This window comes from Poecile atricapillus, chromosome 9 (genome assembly GCF_030490865.1).
Source record: "Poecile atricapillus isolate bPoeAtr1 chromosome 9, bPoeAtr1.hap1, whole genome shotgun sequence".
Classification (NCBI taxonomy): Eukaryota; Metazoa; Chordata; class Aves; order Passeriformes; family Paridae; genus Poecile; species Poecile atricapillus.
The window spans coordinates 19,217,868-19,237,669 of NC_081257.1; the positions used below are offsets into that span (position 1 = coordinate 19,217,868).

General features: G+C 39.3%; 1 protein-coding gene across 2 annotated transcripts in view; it reads left to right on the top strand.

The window, feature by feature from the left end:
* TAFA1 (TAFA chemokine like family member 1) overlaps positions 1 to 19,802 on the top strand; it is a 219,641-nt gene that overhangs the window by 156,388 nt on the left and 43,451 nt on the right. The gene's annotated exons all lie outside the window — the stretch shown is intronic.

Consider the following 19,802-nt stretch of genomic DNA (forward strand, 5'->3'; position numbering starts at 1 on the left):
AGATGTTGGAATCCTTCACCATAGGCTAGAGATCAGCTGCACAGATAAAATGAAGACAACTCAATTTCATGCAGTCCACATCAATAAACAAAGCAGTTTTCAGTTTGAATAATGAAGCAGACAGAGTGAAATCCCGTCCACATTTGCCAGTTTCTACTGTGGGACCAGGATTTTGCCTTGAGATTTTATGTGAAATACAGGGACCAAATCTCCTGTCAGCTTTTGCACTCTGAGCTGTCCTTATGAGATAGGTTTCTTTTCAGCTGTGTTAATTCCTGAGAAGCTTCTTAGAAAGGTACTTTAGTGGATTTTGTTACATATGCTCAGAATAGCTGTGGAAATTCAAAGTGAGCCAGAGACAGAAATGTCTATTTAATTCAAATTCCTGATGCTCCAGTGTTTGTAATTCAGCTTTACTTTTATCATCAGTTCCACTTCTCTGTGTTATTACCATCTCATTAGTTAATTATTATTATTGATTCTACCGTATTATCAAAGAGAAAACTCTTCCCCTTTGCTTTTCCTGTGAATTATGTTTAGACATGCAATAATTATTTTGATAATAGTGGGTTTAAGGATGAAGAAATGCCTCTTCCCTTCATCTGCAACCCTTAGCCTGAGATGGAGAAGCCAAAGTTGAGCTGCAGGTGTTTATTGGTGTTGCTGTTCAGTTAAAGTGACATGGGTGTGACCCTCTACAGCCCAAGGAAAAATCACAGTGGACAGAAGCTTGTTTGTGAAGAGAATCCAGGCATAAGGTTATTTACCTTATATTTGGGAAAGGGAATCAACACCTCTTATCCACAGTCTAAGTTTTAAAAGCTGTTCACAAGGGTGAGAGTGTTTTGCCTTGCCTCGTGTTGCTCTTTGGTGATTGGCACCAAGGATCAGGCAGAGCCATAGAAAGACCTTGACACATCCTTTAGTGACTTCCAACACCTTGCAGGCACGGCTGGCATTCACAAAAATCGGCTTTCCCTGAATAAAATTGTAACACTTTCACACAAACCACCTGATATCCCGTGTCTGCCCTCCACCACCTCAGCTGTGACACACAGCCTTCCAACAGCAGCCTCAATTCACAGCTCTGTCTGAAATTCTGTCACTCTGGCAATTAAGTTTGCAAAGCTCATGGCAGTGGTAGTAAAACACAAATCTGCAGTAAACAGAGTTTAATGTTACTGAACAAAACTGCTAACAGTAGCCTTGTGGAATTAGAGATATGTGGGCAAGTTTGTGCGTGCATTTAATGAACTGAGCTAAAAATATATGAAACGTATTTTAATGACTGGAAAAAATGCAGAAAAATGTACTGCTCATGGGTAAGGAATGATTTTCTGTAATAGGCCCTGTGCCTATAACATGGAAAACTCCTTGTATCTGCACACAGACCAAAGTCTGGCATGCTCAGCACAGCCAGTTGCAGACATGGATGGATGCAGATGTGCACAATTGCCCACCCTGTGCATCCAGAATTTTTACAGGCTGATGTGCACAGCCATCACTAAAAAGTGCATGTAGTTCATGGCCCCTGCTGTAATCTAAAATTCTCTCTCACTGCATGCAAACCAATATTAAAATTAAAACCTCCTTATCTTTAGGGAGCCAAGACAAAGTAAACTTAAATAATGCTCGTGCAACAGTGGGTGTACATGTGGGGATGTGTGTGCAAATAATGGAATTACCATCAGTAATGCCTTTAGTGTGCTAACAGTCTTTTAAAGCACTTCCAAAGGTGAGCAGAAATGTTTGTTACAGTTGTATCTTACTTTTAATGCTAATTAATTAGTAAAAGATAATATTTACCAAAAATTAGATCTGCTAAAAGTTTGGGCAATGATCTGACACCTCTGGAGAAGTAAGGAATAAAAAATTTTTATGAAGCACATGTAAAGACTTAGACTGATACAGTCTTGGGTGACAGAGAACGTACCAAAGACTCTCACAGAGATTAAGAAAACTGGATAAAAACTAGGTGAAAGGGTAGTGTAAAGGCAGATGATCTGAAAAAAACATTGATAAAAGCAGGAAAGACAAAACAAATGCTTACACAGAAATAAAATCACAAAGGATAATTTTAGCCTTGGTGCATCATTCTGCCTTTGTATTCAATGGAATGAGATGTGCATTTAAAGGGTGATTTACAGGATCATGTCTGGGCTACAGGGAGTCCTTGTGGGTGTCCCTCAGTACAGGGCTCCAATTAAATCCTAACCACTGGATTCAAAGACCCAATTCTTCCTCCTGAGCAGAACATCTGGTTCACAACATTGTGAATTGAACCTGCGACACGGTTCACAACACTGTGCTCTGAAAATGAATAATGGATCTGTGACGGATCTTGTAAGTGAAGAACGAGGAAAGGTGATGTTGTCAAGATGTAAACGGCAGAGAGACAAGAGCCCCCAGGGGAACGTGTGCTGAATTGTTCCTGGGGATGAGCAGAGACTGCAGAGCAGCATAAAAGGAGCTCAGGCCCAAGAGGATAGGGAGAAAATGGAGAATGATTTGAAAGCAGAGCTGGAGTAGTCCCAGGGGTGAGCCACCTCCTGCCCTTGGAGTGGCGAGGGAAAATCACCCATCTGGTGAAACTGCAGAGGGTGATTTATTACGAAAACTTTGGTTATTGGGAAAAAAAAACAGTGTCAGGGTGAAATAGTTGTGCCCAAAATGGTGACTACTGAAATTCTTGCTCCAGCACATCAGGATAAAAATGGAAAGTACTGTATTGAATACTGAACTCTTGAATGTCATTAGGAGTATTTAAGATGTGTCTACTGACAGATTCACATTTCCTCTTTTATCATCAATTTTAAAGCACCAGTGAAATCTAAAATAAGAGCCACATGATGTGTTTGAGAGATGAGGAAATAGCTTTATATGAGCAAAAATTGACATGTAGGTGACCATACACAATAGAGAAAAACTCCTGAAGAGGCACAAAATGGAATGCAGAATAACGGCTAGATTTGCAGTTCTTTTGATGAATGAATGCAGATACCCAAGAAATTTGTAAAATTGATGCAGGGAACCAGGTTTAAAATATTTATTAATACAGTGTATAATGTATGTGAAAGGTATGGCACACCAATAGTAACATATAATAAGACATGTATTCTTCTGGATCATTTGAACATTGTGAATTTCTGTAGGATTAAAAAAGCTCCCAAAGGAATAGGAGATCCTATTCCCCAGAAAATAAGTGTGTAGGCAACCTATATTTCAGTTGTCCCATTTATGGGCTCTTTTAATGTTCCTTTGAAGCCCTTTGTGTTTTATCTGTCCCAGGGAGTGCAGAAGAGATGATGGACAATTGTTCTGATCCAGTTTGGCAGTATTTGTGTTCCAGGTTTGTAAATGTTTAAGGGCCATTTAGCAGTGAATCTGGGACGCTCAGAAACCTGAGGATTTCTCAGGCACGTGGGAGGTTCATCCTTAGCTTGAAGCCCAAGAACAAAGAAGTTTTGGAGAAGGTGTGGCTGGCAGCAGAAATCAAAGGACTGGGGAATGTGCATGACAACTTTGACATTTCCTGCCTTGTTCTGTCCTGTAGCAGTGACTCTGGACAAGGCTCCACAAGGCAGGCTGTCAGATGGGGAGGAATAAATAAATAAAAGTTTAGGGTGTACTTGTGATGGCATTTCATAGCACGGGCTGGAGAGGGAACGTCAAAGCTGATGTGATTTGAATATAAAGAGAATGCAGGAGATGGAGATTTGCCCTGGATAAGAGCAGGAAAAAATGGAAATGCAAGACCTGCAAAGGGATATAAAAGTCCCAATATATGATTTATGTTAGGAATATGTGTCCTAAATAGCTTGGTGATACTTTACAGTGGGTTACTATTTTCAGATGACTAGAAGAATGACCTCTGGGACGTTGGGACCATCTCTGGGAATTTAAAAACAACCATACTAGGTCAGGTCAGGAATCCAATCTTGTTTCCAGTAGCAGTTGCAGCACATGCCAAGGCAGAGCACAGGAGTGATAAACCAACAAGGAAAATCTCCTTCTAGACCTTTCCAGTTTTTGGCAGTTTGTGATGCAGGGATTGTGTTAAATAACCCCTAAAAGAATTTGCTTTTCTAAGTGCTTTGTGAGCTCATGGAAAACTTTCAGCTTTCATGTCTTCTGTGAGATTTTTCCATTATTTTTTGAACCTTCATGTTCTGTTTTAGCTCCTGGATCTAATGCTGGAAAATACAGTGAAAATTCATATTTTCCTGACATCTCTCAGTACCCTCACTACTCATCACTACAACCACCTCTCTTGTTCATCACTCCCAATAATACTGTTCTTCAGAAAATCACTCTTAGGTTGGTTAGAAACATTTAAATTTTGTTCTTAACTGACATTAGTTCACTATCATATTAGAATTTATTTATTTTTTACTGTTGGGTATCAATGAGTTGCAGCTGCCTTTTTTTGTCCTTCTTCTATTCACTTTATATTGCTATTTTACTGAGTTCTGTTAACAGATATTTATTGGCTTCATTATTGGTTTGGTTTTGTTTTTTTTTAAATGACAGCCAAAACAATTGGGAGGGGTGGTGTGGTTATCTTCAGCCTAAATTTAACCTAAACATTCCCTTTGAATTTCAATTTCTCCAAGAAGTTTCAGTGCAGTTTTGCACTTCTCTTTTTTTTTTTTTTTTTTTTTTTTGCTTTGTTCTGATGCCCAAGTGCTCTCTCTCCGTGTTCTGAGGAGCAAGCAAAGCCACAAACCCAAGAGCAGTTGTCTGGAAAGCCAAATGTCAGAAACTGGCCAGAGGGAGCAGAGCCACCACCAGTCCATCATGCTGACGACCAGCTGATGAAATTCACAGCAGGATAAAAAGAATTTCTTACTGAGTGAGGGTCAGGGAGTGAGCAACAACAGCTGAGAGCTTGTTTGTCTTGGGCATTGATCAGTGCATATTTTCAATCATCTGAAATATCATCTCGTTTGAAGCAGCCACAGTCGGGAATTTATTTAGGACACAAAACCACCAATGTAAACATGGTTGAATCTTGGAAGAAAACTATCAGAGACAACAGCTCTGTGCCATTTCTTTTGTTTGTATAATTAATGTTCAACATTAAGTGTTCACTGGGCTGACACATCCATGGTACCAGCACAGTAAATTCATCCAAATGCAAGCAGTTTCTCTTGTATTGTTTTTGGAGCTATATGGTACATTTGTTCAGCTCCCCGGTAATACTTTAAAAGCTAATTAGTTTGAAAAGTAAACAAATATGCAAATATACATCAAGAAGTTCCAGTTTGTTGTCTCTGATGTTTTGGGTTGAGAAAACCCAAGAAGAGAGAACCATGACTTTACTGAATTACCAACAGTGCTGTGGTTTCTATTTCCTGTTGATATTTTCTTTATCCAGACTAATTTTAAAATAATTGAAAACAATACTTCAACTTGTATAAATTTTCAGCTGCAATAAGTCAACAAAACAGGAATAGTGGGGAGGAGCCCACAGGTGCCCAGGTGGGATATTTATACACAAAGATAACAGACCGCTCTGACAGCTTACCTCCATCAGCCAGGGGTGACAGCCCTGAGACTGCTGCAGGGAAAACAGGAATGAACAAAGCAGGAGAGGAGAATGGGAAACCTGTGGCAGCTCTGTCCTGTTGTGCCTCTTCCAGCCCAGCTTGTGCTGTGCAAGTCTTGGTGTCCCTCCCTGACTCTGGCTCTGCTGCAGTTCCTGACCAGGAGCTCCAGTGGTACAACCCATCCTCCTCTGTGCCCTGTTCCACTGACACCCTTATCCCAGCTGAACTGGGATATCTGCTATATCTATCTGCTCTTCAGTAGCTGACAGCCACCCCAAATATCCCAATATTCAACTGTGCCACCGAAACATCGGCACACAAGAGCTCTCACCAATTTTGCCTGGGTGCAAGAGACCGTGAGCTCAGCTTTGCTCCCTGCAGGATCTCACCAGGGTTTGGGACACAGAGCTGTTTGTGGATGCCACGCTGCTGGTACTCCATGAGGCTGCTCCCTGGGCAGTGAGCAGGAGGACAAAGACCTTCCAGATCTAGCCAGAAACCTAGATTTTTTTTTCAATGATAAAACTATACACTTTACAGTTAGATATAGACTCAACAATGTCCAAAAACAGTAATTAGTGATGATGATACTACTACTAAAAATAGTAATAATAATAATAATTCATTACCTTGATATAAGGGAGCTCCTGGTTCATGTTTCTAAGGGAACACTCAGATTATAATCTCCTTAGTCAAAATGTTTGCCAGGGGACTTCAATATTCTCTGACATGACAATTATTTAGGACCTAATGCTATCTCACTGAAAGAAAGTTTCTCACAAGACTGTCTCCTGGTCTCAGAAAGCCCTGCCATTAGATTTTGGTTCCAGAATCATTAATTCACTATTCTGTCTCTCAGTATGACACTGTACTTGCATATCCATCTCTTAGAATGGCCTTTTAGTCTAAAATTGTGGCTCTGGTGTAGCTGAATACTGTTTATTAATGTGAAAAAACAATAATATCTGATCCTGAAAGTATTAACATATATATTCAGGCATTGAAGAGGTGATTTGCCCCACAGAGAGAATTATGATTTTTAAATAAGAGAAGGACTGTGATGCATGAGACTGTGAGGTGATTGCAATATCAGAGGAAGAAAAGGGAAAAAATGAACTTTACAATTATTTCAGTAGCCTTACTCACTTGATAATGTGAGGAAATTATTGTAATTTATTTAGATGAAATTTGTGTAAGCAAAAGCATTTTTCTAGGTACATTAATTTATCAGAAAAAAAAAAAAATTCTGACATTTCCTGAAGGTTTCTTTTTTGTGGTGATTGAAACAAAACCCACATCCTAAAGCTATTATTGTAGCAACAAGGATTTTCTGGCTGCATTACTTGTTCACAGATGGTTAGCCTTTGACATGGCAATGAGATTGTTCACTTCTGCAAGATGTTAGCACAGATCAATAAGAAAACTGTCTTACAGAGGGAGCACCTGTTTGTCAACCGAGGCTGCCTTAAAGGTATTGCTGATATTACATTTTTGTTTGCTCAGTGGAAAGTCAGTAGTTTTTCTGGCTGCAGGGTTAAATTCCTTCTTTGTTAGTGTGATAGGAGAAGGCTCCCACTGGAACAAGAGGGAAATCCACATTTGCAGTGCTGGGTGAGTTGGTAGGTTGGGCTTGAAAATCTGTTCCTTTTACCCCATTTAGGGCCATGGCTATTGCAAGTGCTAGTTCAGTTTCCTGCCAAGCAAAAAATCATCTTTCAGGTTTTAAAAGAAATATTTGGGGATGGCTTTATCCAGGCTGTGGCTCACAGGAAACAGAGCCTCTGCCAATTTACTAGTGATAGTAAAATATGTGTTACAACACATGTGTGTCACTGAAGTTCAAGGTTCATAATAAAAAGGATCAGAAAAATCTGAAGGCCCAGGAAATTATGTGAGTGTAGCTAGAAAAATGAAATAATATACCTGGGGAAAAGAAGTATTCAGGCATTAATGCTGAAAATTGCCAGCTACTACAGTGGGGATGGAAAAAATGGGAAAGTGATGGCATTTTCTCCAAGAGCAGGAGGTATTAGTGTATTTCCTTGTTGAGAACACTGCTGGGAAACACAGAGCACCGTTTCAATTAGATATGGCATTCCTCTTCCATCTCAGACTGTTGGCTGGATTTTCTATTACAGAGCATCTGTCTCTGTTTCTACACCCTGTTTTTTATTCCTTGACCATCTCCACAGTGCTGACGTGCCCAGGCAGTAATAAATACCAATGTATCTGGTAGTTTATACACTGGTGATCAAATATTCTTGAAACTATATTAACTTGTGCTGGTTGTCTATGTTTTAGTTAATAATACTGAAGAGCTGAGTACAGACAAATGCTGGATTGGGAAAATAGGGCAGATTTTCTCTCTTAAATGGAGATAATAATACTCATCCAATTTACAGCACAGAATTTCTATCACTTTTAATAATAATGAAATTGTTACATAGTGGAATTTTAAAAACATCAGTGAAGTCAATGATGCTGAGAAGAGCTGTGGACATCAGTAAGTTGATGGGGACAGGCTCATGAAGAAAGATGAAGAGAAGCAGCAAATGCACAGCTTGTCTAAGTGGTGATAATGATGATGGGGGATGTGATGACCATCTGAAACATATCTGACATCTGTAAATGTGGAACAGGGAATAGTTGTGTTCAGTTGGTCATAGCATCACAATTAGTGCTAATGAGAAAAACTGAGCAAAAGAAAACAGAACATTCTTTTTCTGTTCAGCCCAATGGTAGATCCCATTAAACACTAGAATGGCTTCTTCAAAGGATCCCCTGTTGCACCAGCAGAAGTCCAATTGCTTAAATAATGTGAAAATAAACTGAGCAAGATGCTTGTGAGTGCGTGGAGGGAAACATTTTTGATACTGGGAAAGAATTGGGCAAGATGACCTCTTCTGCTTCTAATTACCAGCACACCATTAAGGAGAGTTAGTAGCTGTCCTACTTCTAGTTTACAGGCTTTTCTCAATTTTTTTTTTTTTATTTCTAATGAGAGCCCAGTTTATAGCAAACATTATCCAAATCTTTTAAGGCTGGAAATGCAGGCAGGGGTCAGAGCATCGGGGTCGTTTCTCTGGTGGGGCTCACCTGGAGCTGGATCCTCATGAACCCTGTGGGAAGGCACCTAAACCTGAGCTCTCTGAAGCAAAACCTTGGGGTTTGAGTGAAATGGGGTTTGTCCAGGTGGACAAAAAATGGACTAAGCTGGACATGAATCAGGACAAGTCTAAGAGCTGAGGGAAGGACCTTTTGGAGTCAGTGCTGGAATTAGCACAGAATCTGCAGCACATCAGAGACGCTGCTTCTCCTCAGCAAGCTGCAGGACATGCACAGGACACGTGCATGTATCATTGTTTCTTTTTGCATTATTTCCCTGGATTAGATCACTTGGATTATTTTGGAACAAAAGTTGAATTTATTTTTATTTTAATGCAAAATGGTTTCTTTGTGACCATAAGAGACGTAGCTTAAATAATTCCTTACTTTCCCCTTTTTGTTGATGATGTGAGTGTGGTGTCGTTTATTGGCTGTAGTACTATATAGGAAACTGGGAATCATTTGCTAAAAGTAGTTATGTGAATTACAGCACACACTGAGACAGGGATTTTATCTTGAATTGAATTTTTTTGACATTGGCCAGTGAAATGTCAATATTTTTCATTAAAAATGTTTTAGTTTTTAAAGAAATCTGTATAAAAAACAACTTTTAATTGAAAAATCAGATTCCAAATTCTCTTAGATAACATTTGGATGAATACTGATCATCACCAACAGTAAACAGAGGAGAGAAAAATAAATGTGTTTTCTGCCCAGCCTCTTAGGTTCTGCTAACTGCAGAGCTCCCCAGCTACTGTTTAACTAATAAAGAAAAAAATTAATATGAGTTTTAAGCCAATGTTGTAATGTGTCACATGTTGCTTTCAAAATAGGAAATTATTTGCTCACTAGACTTCCTGTATTTCTGCTCGAGTATGCAGCTCTTTTTATTCACATTATAAAGGAACAGAGTGATCTGAATTGCACATGTATTCAAAGGAGCAGCACAAATCTGAACAGCAGCCAGGTGATCAATTATTAGGAAGCAGTACTGCATTGTGTTGTTCATCAGGAGATTCCAGAGAGAAGAGAAAGAAATTGTCAGAGAGAGAAACATTCAATGCAGTTGGGAAAAAAGGTAAAGGGGGGAGAGAGAGATTGGGGAACCAGAATAAATCAGGGTTACAATTGTATGCAGAGAGCTGGTGCGGAAAGACAGAGCAAATCAAGGTGTCAGGAAATAAAATATTGCTCATCAACAGAAATAGGGAGGAGAGAGACATCAAAACATGGAAATTCATGCAAAAAAAAAAATGCAGCTCAGGATAGTGACTGTGGAAAAATGTAAGAGAAGAGAGGTTTGGTAAGTGATTAAAGTAATACAGAAAAAAAGAAAATCAGTCAGACTTGCTTTGTTTGAGATGAATGTCACCAGAACAAAAGCAAAAGAAGAAAATAAGAGGTGCCAAAAGTTATAATGAAATTAAATATTACCACTGTCCCCTTACTTAAAATTTCAGTGAGGAGGAGGCAACCACCCTCCCACTGAGGCTTCCCACAGAAGTGGCTGCACTGATGAGTAAATTTTGAGAACAATATGGTCTGAGTCTCACTTCATCCTCTGCTTCCCCTTCTTCCTCAGCCATGGTTTGGTCCTGACCAGAAGTAAAACAGCTCAATCATGTCTGGAGGGAATAGATCATTTTGAGGGGGAATGTTTTAACTTGCTAATTCATAATCACAGTAGAGTAAGCCTTAAAGTTAAAATAGATTCTTTTGAGAGAGAATTCCTTGACTTGTTAATTCATAACTGAGGTATAGCAGCCTGAAAGTTAAAATATTGCTGCTCACATACCCAGTCCCTAACATTTACTGAAGTGCTTGACTGTGCTTGATGCTAAGTAAGGTTCAGAAATGAATGTGCTATAAATTCTTTAGGCTGGAGACTACCAGGTTCTTCTGCTGTGGATAATGAATGCAATGTAAAATGCTTTCCATGCAAAAACAACTGATTGCTTCTGAGCCTTTGGTCCCACCCTCTGTCCTTCTGCACCATTGTGCAGCCAGTTCCTGGCACAGGAATCGTTTTCTGCTCAAACACAGGACCAGCTGCTGGCGGTCACAGTATGAATAATTCTAGAAATATATGGGCTGGGATAATGGGCACACTTGTCCACTGAAAAGTGCCTGGGAAGTGATTGCTTGGCATTGCTCAGCTGCTGCGGAGGACAGGATTTACTGCTGCTGCTCATCACACCTTACACTGACTTTTGCTTGCATGTGCTGTAACTTGCAGTCTTTGTTTTCCTTCTCATGGATTTTGTAGGACGTGGTCAACCCCATCCATGAAAATGTTATTGACATATGGAAAGCTAACTCATCTGTAAGAGATCCCATTAAAAACATCTCCACTTTGATCCCACCCTGACATCTCAGTTTTATACAGTGGCCAAATTTGTTTAGAATCATTCCTTCCTGTTATTTTATTTATTGCCATTCGTTGGAAGATTAATGCAGCCTCTGCACTGGTTATAATTCTCTCCATCAGTCTGTCTGTGGTATCTCTGCAATCCCAGCTCTCCATCACTGTGCATTCTTTATGGATCACATTACTTTCACCACTCCTTATCTAACTACTTCATAAAAGCACCTCACACATTTATAAAGCATGACAAGAGCATTACCATAAACTGTGCTACTGTGCTCAGTAAACACATCATAGGCTCTCCATAGGCTAATCACCTTGGTGGATAAAATTATCTGGGGATGACTTTATCTGCAACCATCATATCAAATGATGAACTGTATAGAGCAACATTGTTTTGCTTTTCCACGAGAATTTAAGATCCCTGAATCATTTAGTGATGACTCAGAGCCTGGATTTGAAAGTTGGTTTTTGTGGAGTTGCCTTGTAATCCGTGGATTATTTTATAAATATTTTTTAAAAGTCCTGAAAGTGTGACATTTTCATGTACCATATGAAAAATGCAAAAGATTCATCATGAGCATAGTAAGAAATTTTGAGTCTCTTTTAAGGCTGAAGGGAAAATTAATATGGTTTTCCAGTTTGGAGTAGTTTGGAAATGAAGGTATTCAATAAATGTATTAAGCACTTTTAGAGATCTGGTGTTTGGGGGAAAGCCTGTTGGGCATAAGTGAGACTCTGTCAGGACCAAGCTGTGCTTGAATAGTTGACATAGAATAATTTCTAAATCCTTTCTTAGCAACCTCTCCTCATGCACATTTTTATATTCATTTCTCATCAGCAGCTGTGACTGAATCACTTATTTCTTATAAACTTAATTATTCCATCCAAAAAGAGAGAAGTCCCGTCTTTTTTTCCTGAAACTTAACACTGATTCTTTGAACACTTTTGCTGGCAGCATTTAGAACAATGTTTTGAGGTTCCAAGAACAATATTCCGTGGTTCACTCAAATTTTATTGTGAGAGTATTTTCAGGCCTAATTCCACTTTGGATTTTCACTATTCTCTGGCAAGGAACTAGAGATGTCAATACTGCAAATGTTCCTTTCTGTTAAGCAGCAGAAATGTACATTTCTCCACAGCATTGATACCTAGAAAATTTGTTCTGGGCGAGAATTGTGCAGCTGCAAAGCAATGATCAGAATAGCACCGCAGGTCTTTTTAATCTCTAGTTTATACTGCAGCCTGCAGTTTAAGTTATAGGAGGAGTACAGTCAATGCAGGCATATTACATCTATTTTGTCCAAACTCAGTTTTTTTATCCTCCCTGACATATCAAATATTAAATTTTCCAAACCACCCAAGTGACTAAGAGCGTGATTTTTTTTAAAGGTACTTACAAGATTTTATGCTCAGCCTTCCTGGCATACATCATTTAGACCAAGACATCCTATTTACAAGTGATATAGACCTCTAGGAGTGTCATATCTCACTGAAAGTCAGTGAAATTTAGAGTCATAATGCTTATTACTTTTTGATATGGAACTTCAGTTATTTCTCAAAAGTAACATTCTTCCCTTTCTGAATTAAGTCCTGCCTCTTCACACACATCTCTTAATGGCATTCCAGAGCTGTAAATCCCACCAAGACTTCCAATTTCTAACCTCCATTTCTCAAAGTTGCTGTAAGTTGGCCTCCCTTTGAAGTAAAAAAAATCTCATTAAAAGACAGAGGATCCCCACTAAGAGAACATTGGATTCTTGCCTGCCTCGTGAGTTACATGTCTGGGTCTTGTAGTTCATCAGAACAAGAGTGCTGATAGTCCCTATCACAATTCCATTGCCATATTCCCTGTGACAAAAAAGCCATCAGTCCTGTGGGGAGGGGGCATGGCCCTGGAAGGGACAGCTCCACCCACAAGAGGTGGGATTTTTTAATAGATTCTGTCATTTTGGGGGTATATTGCACACAAGCATGCAAAATCCTAATTAAAACGACTTATAACCCTGCTTAAATAAGAGCTGGGAGCAGATTCCTCATCAGCATTCCTCTCCAGCCACCCTTGCCCTGTCACCCCTTGCCTTCCTCAGCCTTGCTGGTTATTCCTCTGCCTTTGGAGCTGCACTGTGCCAGAGGCAGGAGCTGCTGGAAGGCTGCCTTGTTGTTCTGGAGACCATTTTCCCCTTGATTCATCTGTAAGAGATTTTTTATTATTATTTTTTTTTTAATATGAATAAGAATAAGGTCCTGCGCAAATTTCTCAGGAGATCAATTTGCAAGGCTCTTTAGTAGAAAAACCTATTCTCTGGTGTGTATATTGGTTTGATATGGAAATCCATAAGCCAGCCCAAGATCCAAGCACAGTTCACATGCTGGTATGCTCTGGGTTTTCCTTGTGAATTCAAGAGTAGAATCCATACCATTTCTCCTTTACAGAAAACACATATTTTTAATTTCTGTGAGTAAACCAGTTTGTGAGGATCAGAGTCTATTCTATTCTGGGTGTAAGTATAAGAATCTGTAAATCTCTCAGATAAAAAGCCTCCTGTGGCTGATGGAAGATAGCATTAGTAGAAAACTGTAAAAGACTACAAATCCTTGTGCTAATTAGAGCTTTGCATATCCCTGCTTCTCCTATTATACTGAATGGGAAATACAGTACAAATGGAAAAAAAGAAGTTAATATTAAATTGAAATATTAACATTCTGCTGAACAAAATACTTTAAAGATATAGGTTTCCTCTAGAAGTTCTTTTGTTATTCATTTTCGCAGAAAAGTTTGATTTCATAAAAATGGCCTTTTCAGTCAAGATTAGTCTTAGAAACTTAAGAATTTCTAAGATAAATAACCAGAGATGCCTGTGAGAATGCACATTAGAATCCTCTTAGGCCAGGAATTGTCACTCCAGAATCTATCAGAACTTTGGCTGAGTGTGAAATGAATTTTCACAGGTAACTGACCTGCTTCATCCAGCACCTCTTCTCCAGACTGACCATGGGCCAGCACAAAGCAAGACAATCTCATTATCTCTTACTCAAATGTGCTGTGACACAGGAGCTGGGGTCTCACCCTGCAGGAATGTTGGGCTCTCAGAGCTGGGACCTCCAGGAGTGCTCTCTTAAATGACCTGGACATCAGAAAAACCTCAGTGGGGTTTTAAAGTTTAGCACAAGGAGCATTTCCAAGGGAAAACAAATTTCAGTAGCCATGGTCCTCTTGTTCTGGGCTTTGGTAGAGGAGCAGCAGTTTCTTTAAGGGGGTACCCTGTGCCTCCAGAACCCTTTCACAGCAGCAGCATTCAAAGAAATTATATCCCAACCAAAACTTAATGACCCACAGTGGGAGTCACTAATGTTGCTGCTGTTGCATAGAGTCTTCCCAAAATGAAAATAACAACACAAATCTTGCATAATGAACAACAAAATACTGACTATTAATGAAAATAGAAATAGAAATTTAGGAAACAGACCACTGCAGTCTATATTGATTCACTGGGCTAAAAAAAAAAAAAATTCCACTATATATCAGGGGACTTGCAGAGCATGTGTGGAGCATTCCAAATTCCCATGGTAACGGGAATTCCACTTATAAAGAATAGCTCATCAGTTTATTTGTATCAGTTATCATAATGGAAAATAAATAAGGAGTAATGCTGATGGTTTATACTTAGGTCAATTTTTTGATGGTGCCTTTGTGTTACATCAGGTTTATGAGCCAAGTTCATCTGTTTTTGTGACTTCATTGATGGCAGTTAACCCTAACCTTGTGAAAATGAGTGAAAACCCTAAGCCCTCTCTGATTGCTCTGAAAATGCATCCTGTAAGCTTGATTCTTTTCCTTCTGGAACAGATACACAATGTTACTGGATTATATGTAAAAGAAAAATTGGAGTGTAATTGCATTGAGGCTGTGAGAAATCTTTTATTTGTTCACTTGTGAAGTGGCTTGTGGTGTAGCATGAGACTTTTTTTTTTTTCCATCTGTTACTTATTCCTGTCAGAAGCAAAAATGTTGCTTGGTAAGTTCCATAGTAGTGGTTTATTATTTCTTAAAGTAAAGTATAGTATTTTCCCCTGTGTGCTGTGTAGTCTGTAGTTCTGGCACATTAGCTGGCATAAACATTTTGATTAAAGCTTATGAATGTATTAATTACACCTGGGAAGTTTCCAAAGCTTATTCAAACTGAAAACTCTTAAACTGCAGCCCCCAAACCTGAATTCTTTATAGTAAATGTGAAATAAAATAGCTGTCACAGGGCTGTTTTTCCTTTCTCTTGGATGTTTTATAAAGACATGGGGTGGCAAGGGTGCAAGTTCTTTTATCCATTAGTTTCTGTGAACACTTTTTCAGCAAGTCGACAAGTGTCTGAAGAATTTTTGCTGTCACATTGTTAAACATTTGCTTGGAGTCTATAGAACTTAAATTCTCTTTTAAATTTTGTCTGTTCTCCTAGGTCTAGCAGTAGCATCTGCATATGCTCAAGCATTTTCAGAATAACATATGGGTCTATGACCTTAGCAGGGTGATAGCACTGGCACTTAGACTGAACACTTAAAGCTGTATAAATAAATAAATAGAGCTATCACAAACCAGCTATAGTCCTAATGAACTGTTTGGAAATGTTGATAAAATTGGTCCATACTATTTCTTTTGCTTGTATTCCCATAGTGAATTACCAGTGGTGTAACAGAGGCAGAATTTAGCCAGGAAAGCCCATGGTGTGGTTTGGGCACCACTATTTTTTTATACAAGTAGCACGAACAGGTTCTTACAATAACCTTCATCTGGATTAGGCTGTGAGGTGCATTTGCAATGAGCTAGAAGCAAATGCAACAGAGGATCTGAATTCTAAAATGGCTGGGCGTATGACCCCGAGAAGAAAGGCACATCTTATCTGTCAGCCGTCTGTGCCAGCGCCAAACAGCCCAAGAAGTCTCACCAAAGCTCTGCTCTGCTCATGCATTCATGCACACATGCATTCATTATGATTGACCTGCCCTAGGAAGGTCCATTAAGTGGAACTCATTTCAAGCACAGATGGTCCTGAATAGCTTAATGTCTGTCTGGTGGCCAGAGTAAGTGAATTCTTGATGGCCTTAGACTTCTGATCACATACATGCAGCCAAGGAGGAAATGAAAACATGTTTATCATTTTGATAAACAACCTCTCTCATTGCTGCAGGACGCTCCATGTAACTCAGCAGAGTCAAATACTATTAAATTGTCATCACTGTCAAAGACAGAACATATAAGTTTTGCTACCTGAGTCATAGTTAATGACTTCCACAATGTATAACACAAATCAGTAGTGCTGTTTGCCTTTTTTATGTTTGTTTACTGATAAGTTCAGGCTTGGCTGGAATGCAGAGGCAAGTTATAATTTTGAAGTGCAAAATATGCTTTTATTATTACCTCCTAGCTAGAGGTATAAAAAACAGAGATGACTAGAAGATGGCTTTTTGGCTTCTGCCAGGCATGCACTCAGACCTTATAGGTGATTAGATATTTTAAATCACAGCCTCCCACAACAGACTCATGCTTATGATAAAATATTTCACTCTGTGGTGTGTAAACTCAAGGTGGCTTTATAACAGAGACAAAAATGAGCATTATTTCAGGAGTTTAGTGTCCTCCAATTAGAACTAAAATGTTTGCAGGAGTAACAAACAGCTGTCCCTGTTTTACAGGAAGAATGATCTATTATTTCTACAGTTTTCTATTTTAAATCTGTGCAGATTAAGGATTTCTGGAAGGCTAGGAAATATGAGCAGAGTTGCAATGACACAGATGCCATCTCAAGAGTCCAGGACCCTCCTGGCAGGCAGTTCTGTCCCTCTTGTTTTGTCACATTTCCCTTGTGCAAAGCTGAGGACCTCCTGTGAACTGAGTGCTCAGAAAGGATCATCTGTTCCCACTATCAAGTCCTGCTAATATTTGGTGTGTGAAGAAGATATAAGTCAAGACAGGACATTTTCATTAATCTCTGAACATTCTTGAAGGAAGATCAATGCTCTTCCTGATCTGCAAGTTGCAGTTCCATTCCTAATCTGATTTTCTTGAGTCAGAAGGGAATTATTAAAAGGGAAAAAATGCCAGGTGGATAAAACAGCCACTTCATGAAATGTAACTGTCAACATTACATTCAGAAGACACTTGGAGGATTTTTAGGCTCCTTTCCTCTCCTTTTAAATTCAATGGCAAATCCCCTATTGACTTGAATGAGTTGGATGAGGCTATTATTGTGGAATCAAAGCCAGAAGCTACTGTAGCTCAAGAGACCATAAACTTCCAAAAAACAGAGACATTTGTGGGGTTTATGACAAGGATTCAAACTTTTGCTGCACTCACAGTCTATCAGGTCAATAATTCACTTTTTTTTTCAGGACTCCCAGCCATGTAATATCTTGCCAGGTCTTCCCATAATCCAGATGAACCACTGAGAAAAAAAAATGACTCAGGAAAGTCATCAGATATTGAATGAGAGCATTTCTTGGTGCTCTCCAGCCCCCTGCCCCAAAAGAAGAAAGCTGGAAATAAAAAATAAAAATCACAGAATACAAAGGTATTTCTCCTATCTATCTGAACACAATGAGTGGTTTTCAGTGGAAACTGAAGATGGATTCTTGTTCCTCTCCCCACTCAATTAATTTCCTCATTTATGCAGCTGAAGTAGATTTAAATAGAACCTCCCACCCTCAGTATATTTGTGGTATATATGTTTCTGTGAATGATGTAGTAAAGAGCATGCTCTTTCAATGAGGTTTTTTTTTTCCTATTCTCACTGTGTCCATTTATATTTGTCTCTATTCCCATTTTGTATTCATCTTTGTAAAAGTCTCCTGTGTACATGCATGGTTGGTAAAATTCATACCAGCAGAATACATTGCTTGTAATGTTACTCAGTGAGAATCCATAGGCTAAACATCCTCTAATGGAAATATCTGAGCCCACTTAGCAGATTTTTCAGGAAAACAGGCTGTATAACATGAAGAATTTTCTCCATGTGAGGTGGATTTTTTCTTCTCTGTCAGCACTGGAAGGGGTCTTTGTATGATTGTAATTATTAATATTTGCATATTTTTATAGACTATATAGATAAAACTTCCAGTTAATGTATTTAACTGTCTAGCAGTTTTTCATTGCTTTTATAGCTTCATTATGGTTTTCCCCTCCTAAACAACTACACTTTGAGCTAAATTCTTTACTGCTCCAGCAACTTGAGCTTCCACATAACAATTAAAGGTGTTATAAAGCTCTTCCACCGCAACCCATTATTTTGAATAAATAACCAAATAAGCAAGATGTGGTCATGTGGTTCTTAGTACTCATACAGCAAATTTATAGAGAAAATTAAGCATTTAGGTTATTCACAGATATTTACCACACAGTCTACGTAGTCTAAAATTAGAAATGCTTATTACTGTGTACATTATCTTTATTGTTGGAGTTGCAATCAATAAAATCACAAATCTCTCTTCTCCTAGGGCATGACCATAAGATGGATTAAACCAATGAGAATCTTTTCATTACTTTCAATATGATTTGGATAGGGGAACAGGGAGTTTGTGTGAAGGATTACTTCATAGAAAATACAAGCATTTGGGGTTGAGTTGATTATCACAATTCCTCTTACTCCTCAGAGACACTTCACAGACCGTTTGTTAGAGGGTGGTTCTCTGAATTGTTGGGATCTCTCTTTTTTGACACTTTTTGGCTGTCAAAAAGCTTGTGTCAGCAGCCCAAATGCACCTAATAACTAAGAGGTGCAGCAGCTCATCTCTCCAGGTGACTTCAATATTTACTACTGAATTAATCTCATGCTTGCAAACTCCACCATGGGACACCATCATATGAGCAACATCAGACCAGGCAGAGCCCTCCCATCCCAGTGCTTCACTAAAAATGCCACATTTGTAGAAACCACAGGTACCAGGACTCACTCCTGGTAGGGAATGACTCCCAAACCACTACCAAAACTCCTTGTTCACAGCCAGAGGAGGATCAGCATCTCCACACTTATCCTCCTACCTGGCCACACAGCACACAGTGTCAAAAGCTGTCAATATTCTCTCTAAAAGAATGAAAGCCAAAGATATGAGTAATGTGGTTTATGCTGTAGTAAAAGCACTGTGCACTTAGCAGTTCTTAATGGCATGAAGAAATGAAGCTCTTCTAGCAAATATTGCACATCCTGCCCTTTAGTGGGCAGCACATGAGGTTTTGTACTAAGCTGAAACAAACCCTGCCAAATTTATGCTGCAATTTCAGAAAGCAGCCAATATCTGTGGGGAACAGCCTGACACCATGAAACACTCAGTGATTACGAGCTAAATGCAGCCTGAGGAGTGGAGAAATGACCTGGGCAGGGCTTTAGCCCACTGTGGTGGTGTCTCCTTGCACGGCAGAGCTGGGGTGAAGGGGAATGGCACACCTGGCACTGCATTTCTGTGCTCAGCACATGGCACAAGCACCAAGCATTCACCAGCCCAAAGGCACAGAGGATCTGCTGATCTCTCCTCTGTGCTCCCCGTCTAATAAAATATTGCAAATGGTCATAAAGAACAATCAGGGAGAGGACTAATTAAACCTGGTGATCTCACACACAGTGGGAATGTTTCCTGCCTTAAAACTGCCAATTTAGTGAGTGGGGGAGCAAAGGGAGGTGCTGTTGGGCCACTCTGTAACCTGGAGAGACTCATTGGCATTCCCTAAGGGCTGAGTACTAGCACAGAATCAAATATTTGGAGAAAAATCTCATTTCTGGATGGATTCTCTTAGTCTC